Raw genomic sequence first — 18,219 nt, 5'->3', positions numbered from 1 at the left:
ATTCACTCACGGGAGTCCCGCCCGCGGAACTACTCATGAAACGTACACTTAAAACTCGGCTGTCCCTCATTTATCCAGTCCTGTCAGACATTGTTGAGGGCAAGCGCCAGTCCCAAAATGAGTGCCATGACCGTAACTCAAAGGGGAGATGTATAGAAATCAATGACCCTGTATTTGTTTTTAATCACGCTTTGGGGCCCAAGTGGCTTGAGGGTACTGTAATTGACAAAGAGGGAAATAGGGTCATAGTGGTCAGACTTAACAATGGACAGATATGCCACAAGCATCTGGACCAAGTTAAAAAAAGGTTCAGCATGGACACTGAGGAACCTGAGGAAGATCATGAGATGTTGCCCACACCACCGCCAGTGAACGAGCAACAAGAACATTCAGCAGCATGCACAGTCCCTGCGGTCAGCCCGGACAGGCCGGAATCACCACAGGTGACAGAGACACATGCCAAGGCTCAACAACCAGAGCCCCAACTGCGGCGCTCCACGAGAGAGCGTCGACCGCCTGAAAGACTCAATCTTTGACCCCGTAAAATGTTGGGGGGAGGTGATGTCATGCATGTAACCTTCATGTAACTGTAACCTTCATATAACAACCTTGCATACTGTATACACCTAAGAAATGCACACCTTGACCACAGGGGGTGAACTTGTGGGAGACACTCCTCACCTGGTCATCCAGGTATATAAAGGGAGGTCCCACGCAGGGTCATCACTTCTTGGTCCTGTGAATAAAGGTACAGGTCACAGAGTGACCTTGTCCATAGAATGTGCCTCATGTGAATTTATAGTAGTGTGTAAGGACACTTCATTGTCCATCCAAGGCATGTTATTCAAGATTACATTGTGCATAAAGCTACATTTGATTCATAGGGAGCAAAGGCCTGGAAGTTGAACAATGCATTGCTACACATACGGTTTCACCTCTATGTAAGAAGGTGTGGACTATGTATGAAGAACTATTGAAATAATGTAGGTGAACAAAATTATTCTGGTAAAGTTAGAACATTATTTATTCATGGTTGTTCTTTCAAATATTCTTGCCAGCAAAATCATATCAATACCTTTAAGTCTCGGTGTACAATTCCATTGTCATGAAGATATTTCACAGCATCAAGAATCTGCCGAATAAGAATGCTGGCATCTTTCTCTGAGTAAACTCCACGCTCTAGAATCCTGTCAAACAGTTCTCCTCCCAACACGCTGGAAATAAATGTGAACGTTCATGTTTCATCTGGAATGGAATGCAATGCACACTCCTAATGAGCATGCTTGCACTTAACAGTACTTAGAACGCCCTGAAATTGCGGTCGGAGGCTTCCCACGGGCAGATGCCTCCGACCACAAAAATATTTACACATGTACCTGTTGGTCCCAGAGGAGCGAACACTTGCGGTCTGAGGCCTCCATTCACAGCCCAGCGCAGAGGCCCACGTATTCCAGGAGCGCGTGTGCAGCCTGGGATCACGTGGGCCGGACCAACCAATGAAAATGCTGTATCCCCATTCACAGTAATGGTGAGCTCCGTTTGTACGGAGGTCACCATTTCTGTGAATGAGGATACCCCAAAAAACATAGAAACATTTTAAATAAATAAGAAAAACACTTCACATATTTAAAATTAATTGAAATTGAATTTAATTAAACGTTTTAGACAAAAACATTTTTTTTAAATATGTTTTAATAGGGGAAAAAATAAACTTAACCTTAACGGACAGGGTTTTTATTATAAAAATGATTTACATTATTGTTTTTACCAGGCTTAAAAATTTGAAGGACATTCGCTGGGCAAGAGTTGGCGAAGGCCCTTCTCCCAGGGATGCGTTGGAACTGTCAAAATAAATTTTGACAGTGCACAAATGCCGGAATTCGGTGCATGTGCATCGCGTGCCTAGAACCGGCACTTGTACACATAGAGACCGCGATTTTTGGCCCAGTTTTATACAGAGGCAGGATGTGTCACAGAATCCTCTAACCTGGTTAATGTTTTCAATTTGCAGTGTGGGTATTCCTGCAGGAATCATTGATGTGACTAAATGTTCAGTGATGAAAATGCTGAGAATATGCATCACTCACATGATTCTCCTAGAACATTGTGTTGGCAAAACAGTCTTAACTGCTACCTTCCTTCCCTGTAATTATGACTCACAATCAGCCACTCGCTATTCTGATTGCTGCTTTTCTAATGAGGCATAGAGTGATGAGTTCTATAAAAACCTATCCATCTGAGAATTATGATATTAAGACAATTTCATGATGGTTCAAAGTCAATTGCCAGTCATTTCCGAAATGGGATTCTCCTGATTTCCAACCATAACTTCAGTAGACACCCGGGGAAACGATGTAAATGAACGCTTAAGCCATTTCTCTGGAGTTTCTGCGATCTTCCACCGAAGTTGCGACGGGAAGCCAGAGATCCGCCTGGAAATGCTACCCCACTATACCTAGATCTGTACTGGAGAGCCCACCATAGCTATCGCCATTCGTAGTGATCTTGCAGATATAAAGAAAAAAAGAAAGACTTGCATTTACATAGCATTTTTCATGACCTCCGGATGCCCCAAAGCGCTTTACAACCAATTAAGTATTTTTTGAAGGCACTGAGGCAACGTAGGAAACACAGCAGCCAATTTGCGCACAGCAAACTCCCACAAACAGCACTGTGATAATGACCAGTTAATCTGTTTTTCGTGATGTTGGTTAAGGGATAGATATCGGCCAGGACACGGGGAGAATTCCCCTGCTCTATCTTCACAATAGTGCCGTGGGATCTTTTACGTCCACCTGAGAGAGCAGACAGGGCCTTGGATTAACGTCTCATCCAAAAGACAGCACCTTCCACAGTGCAGCGCTCCCTCAGCACTGCACATGCAATAGTCAGCCAAGATTTTGTGTTCCAATCCCTGGAATAGGACTTGAACCCACAACCTTCTGACTCAGAGATGAGAGTGCTACCCACTGAGCCACATCTTCAAATTGCGATTGCCTAAAACCCAACTACGTTATAGGCTTTACTTTTGGTCCTACTTGTATGGCTCGAGTGAGATTTGCTGCCTAGACCCTAAGCTCTGGAATTCCCTCCCTAAACCTCTTCGCCTCTCTATCAATGATCTCTGTAATCGGCGCGGCCATGCAGCGCTCCAGGGGTCCTCCGCAGCCGGCTTGCCTGCTGTTCAATAGAAAAACCAGGCATGCATGGTATTTTGAATGGGGCGTGCAACCCGTAAAAAAATTACACGGAACATTGCTCTCTATCTCTCTCTCTCCTCCTTTAAAACACTCCTTAAAACCTACCTCTTTGACCAAGATTTTGCTCAACTGTCCTAATATCTCCTTATGTGACTCAGTGTCAAATTTTGTCTGATAAAGGTGCTATGAAAAATCTTGGAACATCTTACTAAGTTAAAGGCACAATACAAATGCAAGTTGTTCTCGTTGTTGCCCGCAGAAAAACACAGATCTCGCGTTTGAATCCGTGTTATTCATCATTGACGCAACATAATTCATGAAATAATGCGAAGCATAAAACACGGAAAGAAGTTCCAATGATATGAAAAGGATTTGAGTGCCTACTCACAGCTGCATGACGAGGTAGAAGTGAGTGGGAGTCTCGTAGATGTCCTCCAGGGCTATGATGTTTTCATGTTTTATCCTGAAATTCAAAGAAAGAAGTAAAAACGTTGTAATAAATCTGCATTTGCTCCAGTGCAGTCATTTAAGTGAGCCAAGTTAGTCAATGGACCCTCAGCGATATACAAGTAAAATAGAAATAATCATACTCACTTTCTCAGGACTGCAATTTCATTTTCTAATACAATGTCATTTACAGCCTTATTCTTTTTCGGAAGACACTTCAATGCAACCATTTTGTCAGTTGCCCTCTCTTTTGCCAAATACACTTCAGAAAAGGCCCCACTGTAAGAATGAAAGAAACAGTTATATTACATGTGTGGATCATCATAGGCAATCTCTCGAAATCGAGGAAGACTTGCTTCTACTCTAAAAGTGAGTTCTCAGGTGACTGAACAGTCCAATACGGAAATCACAGTCTCTGTCACAGGTGGTTGAAGGAAAGGGTGGGTGGAGAGTCTGGTTTTCCGCGCATTGCTTCCGCTGTCTGCGTTTGGTTTCTGCACGCTCTCGGCGAAGAGATTCGAGGTGCTCAGTGCCCTCCCGGATGCTCTTCCTCCACTTAGGGCGGCCTTGGGCCAGGGATTCCCAGGTGCCGTTGGGGATGTTGTACTTTATCAAGGAGGCTTTGAGTGTGGTCAGTGCTTTGATGCTGGGGATGTTGGCCTGATCGAGAACACTGACATTGGTGTGTCTATCCTCCCAGTGGATTTGCAGGATCTTGCAGAGGCAGTGCTGGTGGTACTTCTCCAGTGCTTTGGGGTGTCTACTGTATATGGTCCACATCATATAGGAGGGTGGGTATCACTACTGCCCTGTAGACCCTAAGCTTGGTGCCAGATTTGAGGTCCTGGTCTTCAAACAGTCTCTTCCTCAGGCGACCGAAAGCTGCGCTGGCACACTGGAGGCGGAGCTGGACCTCGTCGTCTATGTCTGCTCTTGCTGATAGTAAGCTCCCGAGGTATGGAAAATGGTCCACGTTGTCCAAGGCTGCGCCGTGAATTTTGATGACCCGGAGGCAGTGCTGTGACGTGGGGTCAGGTTGGTGGAGGACCTTTGTCTTATGGATGTTTAGTGTAAGGCCCATGCTTTCGTATGCCTCGGTGAAGATGTTGACGATGGTTTGGAGTCCGGCCTCTGAATGTGCACAGATGCAAGCGTCATCCACATACTGTGGTTTGATGACAGAGAATGGGATGACCTTGGATCTAGCCTGGTGGCGACGAAAGTAGAACAGGTTCCCATTGGTTCTATAGTTTAGCTCCACTCCAGCGGGGAGCTTGTTGAGAATGAGATGGAGCATTGTAGCGAGGAAGATCAAGAAGAGCATTGCCGCAATGACGCAGCCCTTCTTGACTCCTGTCCAGACGTGAATTGGGTCTGTGGTGGATCCGTTGATCGGGATCATGGCTTGCATGTCATTGTGGAGCAGGCGGAGGATGGTGCCAAACTTTTGTGGGCAGCCGAAATGGAGGAGGATACTCCATAGTCCCTCACAGTTGACAATGTCAAAGGCCTTTGTGAGGTCAAAGAAGGCCACGTACAAGGGTTGGTGCTGTTCCCTGCATTTCTCTTGTAGTTGTCGCGCGGTGAAGATCATATCCGTTGTACCCCTTAGTGGACGGAATCCGTATTGTGACTCTGGGAGGAGCTCTTCAGCCACGGGGAGAAGATGGTTGAGGAGGATTCTAGTGATGACTTTCCCAGTGGCCGACAGCAGGGAGATTTCTCTGTAGTTGCCATAGTTGGACTTGTCCCCCTTTTTGAAGATGGTCACGATTACGGCATCTCTGAGATCTCCCATGTGTGGATAACAGAGTGGTTAATAGTCTTTGTATTATGAAGTAGAATGCTATTTTCATCATTTATACTGCTGTGGGGACTGGGGTTGTTTTCTATACTCTGCTCACTCAGTGACACGCAAAATTTTGCAATTAATCTGTTGACTTGCTAGAGCTATATTTTTCTCCATTCACTCATTTTAATCAACAAGTAGATGTGCTTAAAACAGTGGAGTAATGTAAGTAGAAAGCGCCACGGACTATGAAGTAACTTAGAAGGACAAGGGCAGCAGACGCATGGGAACACCACCACCTCCAAGTTTCCCCTTCTAGTCACACACCATCCTGACTTGGAAATGTATCAGCGTTCCTTCAATCATCACTGGGTCAAAATCCTCCCTCAAAGCTTTCACCACACGGACTGCAGCGGTTCAAGAAGGAAGTTAACCACAACTTTCTCATGGACAATTAGGGATGGGCAATAAATGCTGGCCTTGCCAGAGACACCCACATCCCATGAACGAATAAAACAATTGTAGTTAATTAATTCCAAATGGATGCCAGTTCACAACATTAAACTGCTTGCAATTCAACTACATAAATGGAACTACATAAAATAACATAGGATATACAGCACAGAAACAGGTCGTTCGGCCCAATCAGTCCATGCTGGCGTTTATGTTGTACTCGAGCCTGCACCCATCCTTCCCTATGTAACTCTATCAGCATAACCCTTTATTCCCTTCTTCCTCATGTGCTTGTCTAGCCTCCCCTTAAATGCATCTATGCTATTTGCTTCACTATTGCGAGTTCCACATTCTCACCACCTGCTGGGTAAAGAAGTTTCTTATGAATTCCATATTTGATTTCTGGTGACTATCTTCTATTGATGGCTTCTAGTTTTGCTTTTCACCATAAGTGGAAACACTCTCTCTGCGTCTACTCTATCAAAACCTTTCATAATTTTAATAACCTCTGTTAGTTCACCTCCCAGCCTTCTCTGAGACCCAACCTGTCATGTATGTAACCACAATGTAACACTGTATACACTCAACCTAGATGCACACCTTGACCACAAGGGGTGAACTTGTGGGAGACACTCCTTACCTGATCACACAGGTATAAAAAGGGAGGTCCCATGCAGGATCATCGTCTTTGGAGCCCTGTGAATAAAGAGTTAAGGTCACAGAGTGACCTTGTCCCCAGAATGTGCCTCGTGTGGTTTCATACTGTAGAGTAAGGACGACGAGAAATGGGAATTCACGACCCACAAGAATGGCCACCGGTAGCACAGAGGAATGGTACTGTGTTGGGGAAGACCGGGTAGTCGAGAGGCTTCAGCAAAGCTTCGTTATGAAAGACTGGCTGGGGGATGCAGCGGCCGACAAGCGACGGGCTCATCTTTTGACCAGCTGCGGACCAAAGACTTACGCGCTCATGAAGGACTTACTAGCACCCGAAAAGCCGGCAGACAAAACCTTTGAAGAACTTAGCAAATTTATCGGGGAGCACCTCAAGCCGGCGAGTAGCATACATATGGCCCGACACAGATTCTATACCCAACGACGTCGTAAAGGACAGAGCATACCGGACTTCGTAGCGGACCTCCGGCGTTTGGCCAGCCTCTGTAAGTTCACAGACACCTGCAGGAGGGAGATGCTAAGGGACTTCTTTATCGAGGGCATCGGTCATGCGGGAATTTTCCACAAATTAATTGAGACCAAGGATTTGACCTTGGAAGCGGCGGCGTTGATAGCTCAAACTTTCATGGCGGGGGAAGAAGAGACTAAAATAATATACGCGCGCAATTCGGCCTCAAATGCGGTGATGGATCAGGGAGTCAACATCATCCTTTCCTGATATGTATAACCTTGCATTTCTGGTATGATCCTTGTAAATATTATTTGCACCCTCTCCAGTGCCTCTACATCCCTTTTACAATACAGCGACCAGAATTGTTCACAGTACTCAAAGTGTGGTCTAACCAAGGTTTGATACAAGTTTAGCATAACTTCTCTACTTTTCAATTCTATCCCTCTAGAAATAAACCCTAGTGCTTGGTTTGCTTTTTGATGGCCTTATTAACCTGTGTCACTACATTTAGTGATTTGTGTATTTGTGCTCCCAGATCGCATTGCTCCTCTACCCCATTTAGATTCTTAATTTCCAAATACAGACAACTCTCGATTATCCGCACACGGGAAACCGTTGTAACGGCATTTAAAATTCCGTGTGTGTGACGTCACTTTGAAACTCTGATGTTCCTTTCAAATGTTGCCTGTTGAGCCTTGCTTTTAAGCGCTCTGCCTTGCCTCAGCTCCCGCTGCTGCTCGCACACAGGTCCACTGCCTCTCATAATTCATTAAAATGCCATGAACAGTTACAGGAAGTAATCAACAAGCCTAATGGTCTTTAGATCTAGAGGACTAGAATTCAAAGATTAGAAGATATGCTACAGCTATTGGTTAGAGCACACCTGCAGTACTGTAAGCATTAAATGTAATATCAACTCACTCTAACGGAGAAATCGTTTACCCGGCATAGCCCAATCCCCGAGGGACCCGGATAATTGAGAGTAGCCTGTAGATTCTATATTGTCCTCCATGAGCTCTCTGTAGCCTTCAACACAGCCAATCACACAAGTTTCCTCCAACATCTCTCTTTCGTTGTCCAGCTCTGTTGGACTGTTTTATCTGGTTCCACTCTTATCTATCCAGTCACAGCCAGAGCATTTGTAGTAAAGGCTTCTCTTCCCACCCCAATACAGTCACCTCTGCAGGTCACCAAGGCTCCATGTTTGATCCACTCCTCTTCCTCATCTACATGCTGCCTTTTGTCAACTGATATCCAGTCTTGGATGAGTCTTAAACTCCTCCAGCTAAACATTGGAAGGACTGAAGCCATCGTCTTTGACATCCATCGCAAATGCCAATCACTGGCTAGCAACTTCATCCTCCTTCAGCACTGTCTCAAGCTGCACCAGACTAATCACACTCTCAGTACTCTATTCTGAACCCAAATCATCTCTGTTACAAAGATTTCCTGCTTCCATTTCAGTAACATCACCCACCTCTGCACTAGCTGAGCCCATCTGTTGCTGGGACCCTCATTCATACTTTAGTCAATTATTCCAATGCTCTCCTGGCTGGCCAGCATCACCTTCTCCCACCCTCCATAAACTTCAGCTCATCCAAACCTTTGCTGCCCACATCCTATCTCACAGCAAATCATCCTTGTCCATCACACCTGCCCTCACTGACCTACATTAGCTCGCGGCCCTCCTGTACCTCAAGTTTAACATTCTCATTCTTGTGTTTAACTCCTTCCAGGGCCTTGTCCCTCCCTGTCTCCCTCACCTCCTCCAGCCTTAACCACTCCCCCACCCCCGACCTCTTTATTCTTCAGACTCCAGACTCCGATTTATTCCCTCTTCCCTTGGCCCCGCCATTGGTAGCTGTACACTCAGCTGCCCAGATCTCACTCACTGGAATTCCCACACTAAATCCCTTTGTTTGTCCACCTCTTTTTTTTAGGTCCCTCATTAAATCTGACCAAGCTTTTGGTCACCCTTCCTAACATCTCCTCTGGCTCGGCATCCATTTTTCAACAAATTACAGGGTGACTGGTATATATTCTGGTGCACAGTCTCGCAGTAAGTTGCCTTAAAATCCTTGGAGCTGCAGTGTTACTACCAAGTGGGTGCAGCCGTGCATGTTAAATGAAAGAAAATTAGTTTATAGAGTTCAGTAAGAGAATATTTCTTTAATAAAAACAGAAAGTGCTGCAAATACTCAGCAGGCCAGGCAGCATCTGCAGAGAGAGAATCAAAGTTAACGTTTCAGGTCGCTGACCTTTCATTAGAACTCATTTTTCTTTAATGTTGCACATGGATCAAAATACACCCCATGGAATATTAAAAGGTAAAATGATCAATAACTGCTTTAAATGTAAAATATTTATCCATTGACGTTTTCCATGTGCTTATTTCTGTATCATTCAATTTTCATAGAAATTAATATTTTCCATAGAGCCTCCAAAAATCATTGCATCATTAATTATAAGGTAAATATCATCATCAGGAAAAATAAAAAAGCACATTATTATTTAAATGGAGGGAGATTACAAAATGCTGCAGTACAGAGGGACCTGGGGGTCCTGGTGCATGAAACACAAAAATGTAATATGCAGGTAAAGCAAGTAATCAAGAAGGCAAATGAAATATTGGCCTTTATTGCAAGGGGGATGGAGTATAAATCAGGGACGTCCTGCTACAACTGTACAGGGTGTTGGTGAGATCACACCTGGAGTACTGTGTACAGTTTTGGTCTGTGTTATAGAGAAAGATTTTCACATAGAGCAGCAGCACCTGTAGCATAATGTTAGAATGAAATATTTAACTGTAGTATTAAATGCATGTGTAAAATGTATAAAGCTAGCTACTTGTGGTTCAGCAAAGCCACAAGGGATTTCAGCCAGCAAAAAGAGGCTGCATTCCTAGTTACTGATAACTGCTGTTTTCTCACGCAGGGATACACATGAGCTCTGTAGATGTTCCTAATCAACGGGCTAACAGGCCTCAGACAAGACGTCCTGGTTCATGTTAGAACAATACGACTCTATAAGATAAGGACTAAGATAAGGAGACAGCCCAAAGACAGCACCCAAGGACAGTAAGATAAGGGAGGGGGGCCCAGACCATGTCACAAGACCATAAATAACCCTTAGTAACATATGAGACAATCACACAGTCACATAATGGTTAGAGACTACTTCTATTGGTCTATTTGAATCTATATGTAATCTATAATCAATATTATTGGATAGTGTCCGGCCGAAATGGGCTGATTTAACTGTAGTAAACTGTTGTAAAACATATAAAAATCCATGAAACTCTTTGTTCGGTGGAGAGAGGTACCTGGGCCCACCAGTTGCTTCATTTCTCTGCCGGCGTAATAAACCATTTTGATGTATGGGCCAACCCTGAGTGACGAGTGATTCTTGGAGGTACATTCGTGCTAACAGAAGGGATATACTTGCATTAGAGGCATTTCAGAGAAGGTACACTAGGTTGATTCGTGAGATGAAGGGGTTGACTTATGAAGAAAGGTTGAACAGGTTGGGCCTTTACTCACATTGGAGTTTAGAAGAATGCGAGATGATCTTATTGAAACATATAAGATAATGAGGGGACTCGACAAGATAGATGCAAAGAGGATGTTTCCCCTCGTGGGGGAATCTAGAACTAGGGGGCATAGTTTAAGAATAAGTGGTCGCCCATTTAGAATTGAGATGAGGAGGAATTTCTTTTCTCAGAGGATCATAATTCTGTGGAATTCTCTGCTCCAGAGAGCTGTGGAGGCTGGGTCATTGAATATATTTAAGGTGACGATAGACAGATTTTTGAACGATAAGGGAGTGAAGGTTTATGGGGAGCAGGTAGGGAAGTGGAGTTGAGCACAAGATCAGATCAGTCATGATCTTATTAAATCGCGGAGCAGGCTCGAGGGGACAAATAGCCTATTCCTGCTCCTATTTCTTATGTTCTTATGTCATTAATTTTAGGGAAAAGTCAATGTGAGTACAAAGTGGATTCCTTGATTTGTATTTATCTGTAGTTCCAGTTGGGATTCATTCTTCTAGTTTCTGATATGGGTACAGAAGCCATAATATAGTGCATGTCTTGCAATGGTGTACAGCTCCTGTATAACTTGTGATGCATGTGTGGCATGCATACCATTGTAGACAGTATATCACTCAGAAACAGCTTAGCTGTTACTGCACATCTTACTGTTGTGTTTCAGGAATATACAGGAAAATCAAAATAATGATGTGGTGGTATATAAATAAAGCCTGATATAGCATACTTACTATGTTCAGAATCACGATGAGGGCTAAAAGGAAAATTTACTGGTAGAAATAAAGGAAGATGCAAATCGCAAATAGGAAATAAGGGATTCTCAATATTTAAGTTTATGTGGTATTTGCTGTCTCTCACGTCCGAATTGTACAGCTCCCCTCATATCTCGGAGGCTAAGATGACTACTTACTGTTCATCTTAATGTTCTCAGAACCTATCTCGGACCAAGCCTTTAGTCACCCCCATAACTCATCCCCTAGCTTCTGGTCTGTGTCAGACTCACCCCCACCTCCTGTTGTGAAGCAATTTGGGATGTTTCAATATGTTAAAGGTAATATATAAATACAAGCTGTTTGTAATGTCTGTAAGCTTGTAATGTTTGTAGCTTCACACTGTGGATGTGGACGTATTGTGTACTGCAACTGCAGAGTAATAATAAACAGAACGAGGCAGATTCAGGAGGTTTCCGAGAGAGCTGCCTGCCATATTATGAGCTGTATGTGCTTGTGTTCTGTGAATATATCACATTTGGTGGCGAGATGGGATTTTTTTTTGATGATTTGAAGCTTAAATTTTGTTGGGGAAGGATTCAGTCAGCCGACAGAGAGACTTTGGAAGTTTCTGTCTTTGGAAAAAGCTAAAAAAATCCAAGGTAAAATACAGCACACAGTGTGAACAGCTAGAGATTAAAATGGCAGGCGTAATCGGACATTTGGAGGAATATACTCATGACCTGGAACGTTTTAAAGCGTATGTGGATCAGCTAGAAATGTATTTCACTGCAAACAACATAATCGAAGTTCCAGACAATGCAGTCCAGAACCGGGCTGTGTTGGAACGTAAGAAAGCGATCTTCTTAGCGGAGGCGGGTCCGGCATTGTACGAAACCCTTGTAAATCTGCTTGTGCCTGACGAGCCAAAGGACACAACGCTTAAAGACATTTTAATGAAGCTGGAGCAGCACTATAACCCCAAACCGTTAGAAATTGCTGAAAGCTATCGTTTCGGGATTCGGAATCAAAAGGCTGATGAAAGTATCAGTGATTATATCATAGCATTAAAAAAGCTATCGATGCAATGTAATTTTGGAAACTTTCAAAACCGAGCATTACGGGATCGTTTTGTTTTCTGGGGTGAAAAATGATGTGATCAGAAGGAAGTTATTGATGATGGATGACTTGACTTTTGAGGTTGCTTGTCAGACAGCGAGGTCGATGGATATGACCGAACAATATTCCAGGGAATTAAATAATGATTACGGTCGTCAGTCAACCGAGATAAATCACCTGCAGGTTCAAAGTAAAAGATGGTGGGGGCCCAAAGTCTCAGAAACTGGAAATTCTAACAGAGCGTCGAAGTCGTGCTATAGGTGCCTGGGACAACACATTGCTCAAAGTTGTCCATACGTGAAGGCAGAGTGTTTCTTCTACAGAAAGACTGGGCATCTTGCGAAGGCATGCCAACTGAAGGGTAAACCAGTTTTTAAAGCTATGAGTCCAGCGTTCAAAGCTATGAGTAGAAAGCCCAAGAGAATACATAGCATGGAAGAAAAACAACAGGACGAGGAGATGTTAGAATTACACGTCATCAGGAGCACGAGGTTAAAGGACAGCGATTCGGAAAACATCAAAATCCACATAGATGTTGCGGGATTCAAGATACCAATGGAAATTGACACGGGTGCCTCCGTGAATGTAGTACCGGAGTCACTATATCGCGACAAATTGCGTGATTTTCAACTGGAGAAATTCAAGATAGAGCTACTCGGGAGAGAAAATTCCTGTGGTAGGTCGTATCACCGTACCGGTGAAATATAAAGATCAATTTCAGAACTTGCCTCTAATAGTAGTGAAAGGAGACAAGTCCGCCTTACTAGGAAGAAATTGGTTGAGCTCACTGAAGCTGGATTGGAGTAAGATTTTCTGTGTCGAAGCGAGATTTTCACCAATGGATGAGGTTATCAAGAAGTATCCGAAGATGTTCTGCAAATCGGGCAGTCCAATCCAAGGCTTCAAGGCGAGTGTCAGGGTACATAAGGACACTAGATCGGTTTACTACAAGCCACGTTCCATACCATATGCATTCAAGGAAAAAGTTGAGCAAGAACTCAAAAGACTAGAGACTGAGAACATTATTTGTAAGATAGATTGATGTAATTGGGCTACATCCATTGTTGTTGTACCTAAGTCCGACGGTAAGGTAAGATTATGTGGTAATTATAAAGTAACCATAAACCAGGTTCTAGAGGGTAATGTCCCCAATACATTGCCGAATATAGAAGATTTGTTCACAACACTGACAGGTGGTCAGATCTTCTCAAACTGGATCTTACGAATGCCTACTTACAACTTGAACTAGATGAGGAGTCCAAGTCATGTTTGACTATAAATATTCATCTAGGCCTATATCAATTTAATAGGCTGAGGTTTGGAATGTCTTCCGCCCTGCCATATTTCAAGGGGTGATGAACCAGATTTTGCAAGGTATTGAAGGGGTAGTATGTTATTTGGATGACATACTAATTTCAGCATCAAATAGACAAATTCATAATAACATATTGAATGAAGTCCTCAAACAGCTAGAGAAGTACAGAGTACAAGTGTCTGCTCATAAGTGTGAGTTATTTTAAAACTCAGTGGAGTACTTAGGGTACAGAGTAGACAAAGATGGTTTACATCCAACCATGGAAAAATTGGTTGCAATTAGAAATGCACCCATTCCCAGGAATGTCACTGAACTTCGTTAATTCTTGGGTCTTTTGAACTATTATGGGAAGTTCCTACCAAATTTGGCTACAGTATTACATCCACCGAATGAACTTTTGAAAAAACAGGTCCATTAGAAGTGGTCAAAAGAATGCGATACAGCATTCAAGGAGTGTAAAAGCAAATTGGTAGAGAGCACCATGTTAGTTCACTAAGACATATCTAAGGAGATTAAGCTAGCATGTGATGCCTCTCTGTATGGAGTTGGGGCAGTAGTATCATGTAGTGGATGGGAGACCAATTGCTTTTGCTTCACGCACTCTCAGTGCCAGAGAGAGTCATTATACGCAAATGGAAAGGGAAGCTTTGGCATTAATTTTTGGGGTCAAGAAGTTTCACAAATGCTTGTATGGTCGTAAGTCTACCATCGTTATGGACCAAAAGCCCCTAACAGCATTCCTCCATCCAAAGTCCCCACTTCCAACATTACCTGCAGCCCGAATGCAGAGATGGGCTTTGATTTTGTCAGCATATACATATGATATTGAATACAGACGATCAGCTGATCACAGTAATGCTGATGCAATGTCTAGATTGCCTTCCCCATTACAAGTTACACCCGATAGGGAAGAAGTGTTTTATTTTTCATACATTGATGAACTGTCAGTAAAAGCTGAAGAGATTGGTAGAGCAACCAAACGTGACCCAGTGATGTCAAAGGTGTATGATTATATTGCAAATGGATGGCCAAACCAGGTAACAGACAAAGATACACATCCATTCTTCATTCGTAGGAATGAATTATCAGTCGATAAAGATTGTATCATGTGGAGTGCAAGAGTGGTTATACCAAATAAATTCAGGTCCAAATTATTAGAAGACCTCCGTGACCAGCACCTGGGAATGTGCTTGACCAAGAGTTTTGCACGCAGTTATTTATGGTGGCCAGGTCTTGATAAAGATATAGAGTACATCGTGAGTCAGTGTATGACATGTCAATCGGTAAGCAAGCAACCATCACCAGTACCATTATAGCCATGGAAATGGCCTCCCAGGATGTGGCAAAGGCTACATAATGATTTTGCTGAATTGGTAGGAAAACAATTGTTCATTGTGATTGATAGCCATTCGAAGTGGGCTGAGGTGTTTCCAATGTGGAAAATAACAACAAGTAAAACATTGGATATTTTACGAAAATTATTTTCTTCATTTGGCCTCCCTGAAGAGATTGTTTCAGATAATGGACCACAATTTCATTCAGAATTGCACAATTCACAAGCAAAAATGGTGTGAAACATACCAAGGTTCCACCATACCATCCTGCTTCGAATGGTGCAGCAGAGTGCACTGTACAAATTGTAAAATGTGCCTCATAAAACAAATGTTAGATCCAAATCCAAGGAAACGACAGTTGTCATTGGATCACAAATTGGCTAATTTTTTGATTACATATCGAAATGCTCCTCATACAACTACAGGTAGAACACCAGCAGAGTTGTTTCTCAAACGACAGCCACGAACCAGATTCTCGTTGTTAAAACCAAATTTGGCACAGTCCGTAGAAGAGACACAATTAAGACAGAAAGAGAATCATGATAGGGGTAGAGTAAAAGAGAGAAGTGTGAAATTAAACCAGAAGGTGAGAGTGAAGAACCATCACCATAAATGGTTAAAGTGGTTACCAGGAAGAGTGGTGAAGATATGTGGTCCTCGCACATATTTGCTAAAGATGTTTGATAATGGACAGGTTAGGTTTGTTCATACTGATCAGATTTTACCTACAGTCATGGAAGGAGTTGAAGGTGGGAATGATTCAATTATTTCTGACTCATCAGATAGTTTTGATACACCAGTAGAAAATCCTAAATCCAATGTACTGGAAACAAATCCAGGAGAGAATCAGAATGAAAGTCTGAGACCGAGTCAGGAAAACAAAGAGCCTGAAGTTAGAGTGAGTTCAAATGAAAATCAAAGAAATTCCGTGGAGGAAAATGTTCCTCAGGATGAGCCTCGAATGAATTTAGATTCGACACCATGTTTGGAAGATTCTGTTCGAGAGCGAAGAAATCCTCTTTGAAACAGAAAACAAGTGGTAAAGTTAAATTTGTAAATATGGAAAAGAAAAATAAGTTTATATCCTGTGTTATGTATAAACATGAAAGTTATGTATGATGTTTGTTATAATAATTTCTTCATTAAGGAGGGAGAAATGTAATGTCTGTAAGCTTGTAATGTTTGTAGCTCCACACTGTGGATGTGGACGTATTGTGTACTGCAACTGCAGAGTAATAATAAACAGAACCAGGCAGATTCCGGAGGCTTCCGCGAGAGCTGCCTGCCATGTTAGGAGCTGTGTGTGCTGTGCTCTGTGAAGATATTACACAGTTGCAGTGTTCTGTTAGTACACGTCAATATCTCCTCAAGCATTTGTGGAATGTATGGCTCTGTATTCAATTAAAAAAATAATCTATAGAAATGACAACATTTGATTAAAGTAACCCAGAAGATGACTGCCGCCTAATGAGAGTCACCATCTTGTTACCATCTTCAAGGCTGAGGTGCAGGACATAATGGGGGAATTCTCCTCCATGATCCTAACTGAACTCAGGCAGGATCCCACCAGAGAACGTCGGAAAATTTTGGGGGTGAGGCCAAAGGAAGGTCATGTTTGACAAATTTGCTGGAATTCTTTGAGGATGTAATGAACAGGGTGGATAAAGGGGAACCAGTGAATGTGGTGCATTTGGACTTCCAGAAGGCATTTGACAAGGTGCCACATAAAAGGTTACTGCACAAGATAAAAGGAGTTGGGGGTAATATATTAGCATGAATAGAGGATTGGCTAACTAACAGAAAACTGAGAATCGGGATAAATGGGTCATTTTCTGGTTGGCAAACAGTAACCAGTGGGGTGCCGCAGGGATCAGTGCTGGGACCCCAACTATTTACAATCTATATTCATGACTTGGAAGAAAGGACTGAGTGTAACGTAGCCAAGTTTGCTGATGATACAAAGGTGGGAGGAAAAGCAATGTGTGAGGAGGACACAAAAAATCTGCAAAAGGACATCGACAGGCTAAGTGTGAGGGCAAAAATTTGGCAGATGGAGTATAATGTTGGAAAGTGTGAGGTCGTGCACTTTGGCAGAAAAAAAATCAAAGAGCAAGTTATTATTTAAATGGAGAAAGATTGCAAAGTGCTGCAGTACAGCAGGACCTGGCAGTACTTGTGCATGAAACACAAAAGGTTAGTATGCAGGTACAGCACGTGATCAGGAAGGCCAATGGAATCTTGGCCTTTATTGCAAAGGGGATGGAGTATAAAAGCAGGGAAGTCTTGCTACAGTTATATAGGGTATTGGTGACACCTGGAATACTGCGTGCAGTTTTGGTTTCCATACTTACGAAAGGATATACTTGCTTTGGAGGCAGTTCAGAGAAGGTTCACTAGGTTGATTCCAGAGTTGAGGGGGTTGACCTATTAGGAAAGGCTGAGTAGGTTGGGCCTCTATTCATTGGAATTCAGAAGATTGAGAGGTGATCTTATCGAAACGTATAAGATTATGAGAGGGGCTTGACAGGGTGGATGCGGAGAGAATGTTTCCACTGATGGAGGAGACTAGAACTAGGGGGCATAATCATGGAATAAGGGCCAACCATTTAAAACTAAGATGAGGAGAAATTTATTTTCTCAGAGGGTTGTGGATCTGTGGAATTTGCTGCCTCAGAGAGCTGTGGAAGCTGGGGCATTGAATAAATTTACGACAGAGATAGACAGTTTCTGAACCAACAAGGGAATAAGGGGTTATGGGGAGTGGGCAGGGAAGTGGACCTGAGTCCATGATCAGATCAGCAAAGATCGTATAAAATGGCGGAGCAAGCTCGAGGGGCCATATGGCCTACTCCTATTTCTTATGTTCTTAGGCTCTTATGTAAATGCTACCTCACCACCCCAAATGGGATTTCCTTCTCTAGTCAGGATGCTTGAAGTTGAAAGAGACCTAGGAGTCTTGGTAAACACCATGCTAAATATGTCCCACCAAGATAGAGTAGCATTCAACTTAGCTAATAGGATGTTTAACTACATAGTCAAAAAGATAGAATATCGTCAGAGAAGCGAATGATTGAACTGCTTGGTACTCTGGTCAGACTGCATCTTGAATATTGCATCCAGTTCTGGTTGCCAAGAAACAAGTGCTGGAGGTAGTGCAGAGAGGAGAAGATCTGCAAGGCTTA

General features: G+C 43.0%; 1 pseudogene; it reads right to left on the bottom strand.

The window, feature by feature from the left end:
- LOC139228021 (calcium/calmodulin-dependent protein kinase type 1D-like) overlaps positions 1-18,219 on the bottom strand; it is a 58,237-nt pseudogene that overhangs the window by 24,524 nt on the left and 15,494 nt on the right.

Source organism: Pristiophorus japonicus, chromosome 17 (genome assembly GCF_044704955.1).
Source record: "Pristiophorus japonicus isolate sPriJap1 chromosome 17, sPriJap1.hap1, whole genome shotgun sequence".
In the NCBI taxonomy this organism is placed as follows: Eukaryota; Metazoa; Chordata; class Chondrichthyes; family Pristiophoridae; genus Pristiophorus; species Pristiophorus japonicus.
Note: the sequence above shows the minus strand (reverse complement) of the source record. Positions and strands in the feature narration are given on the sequence as shown.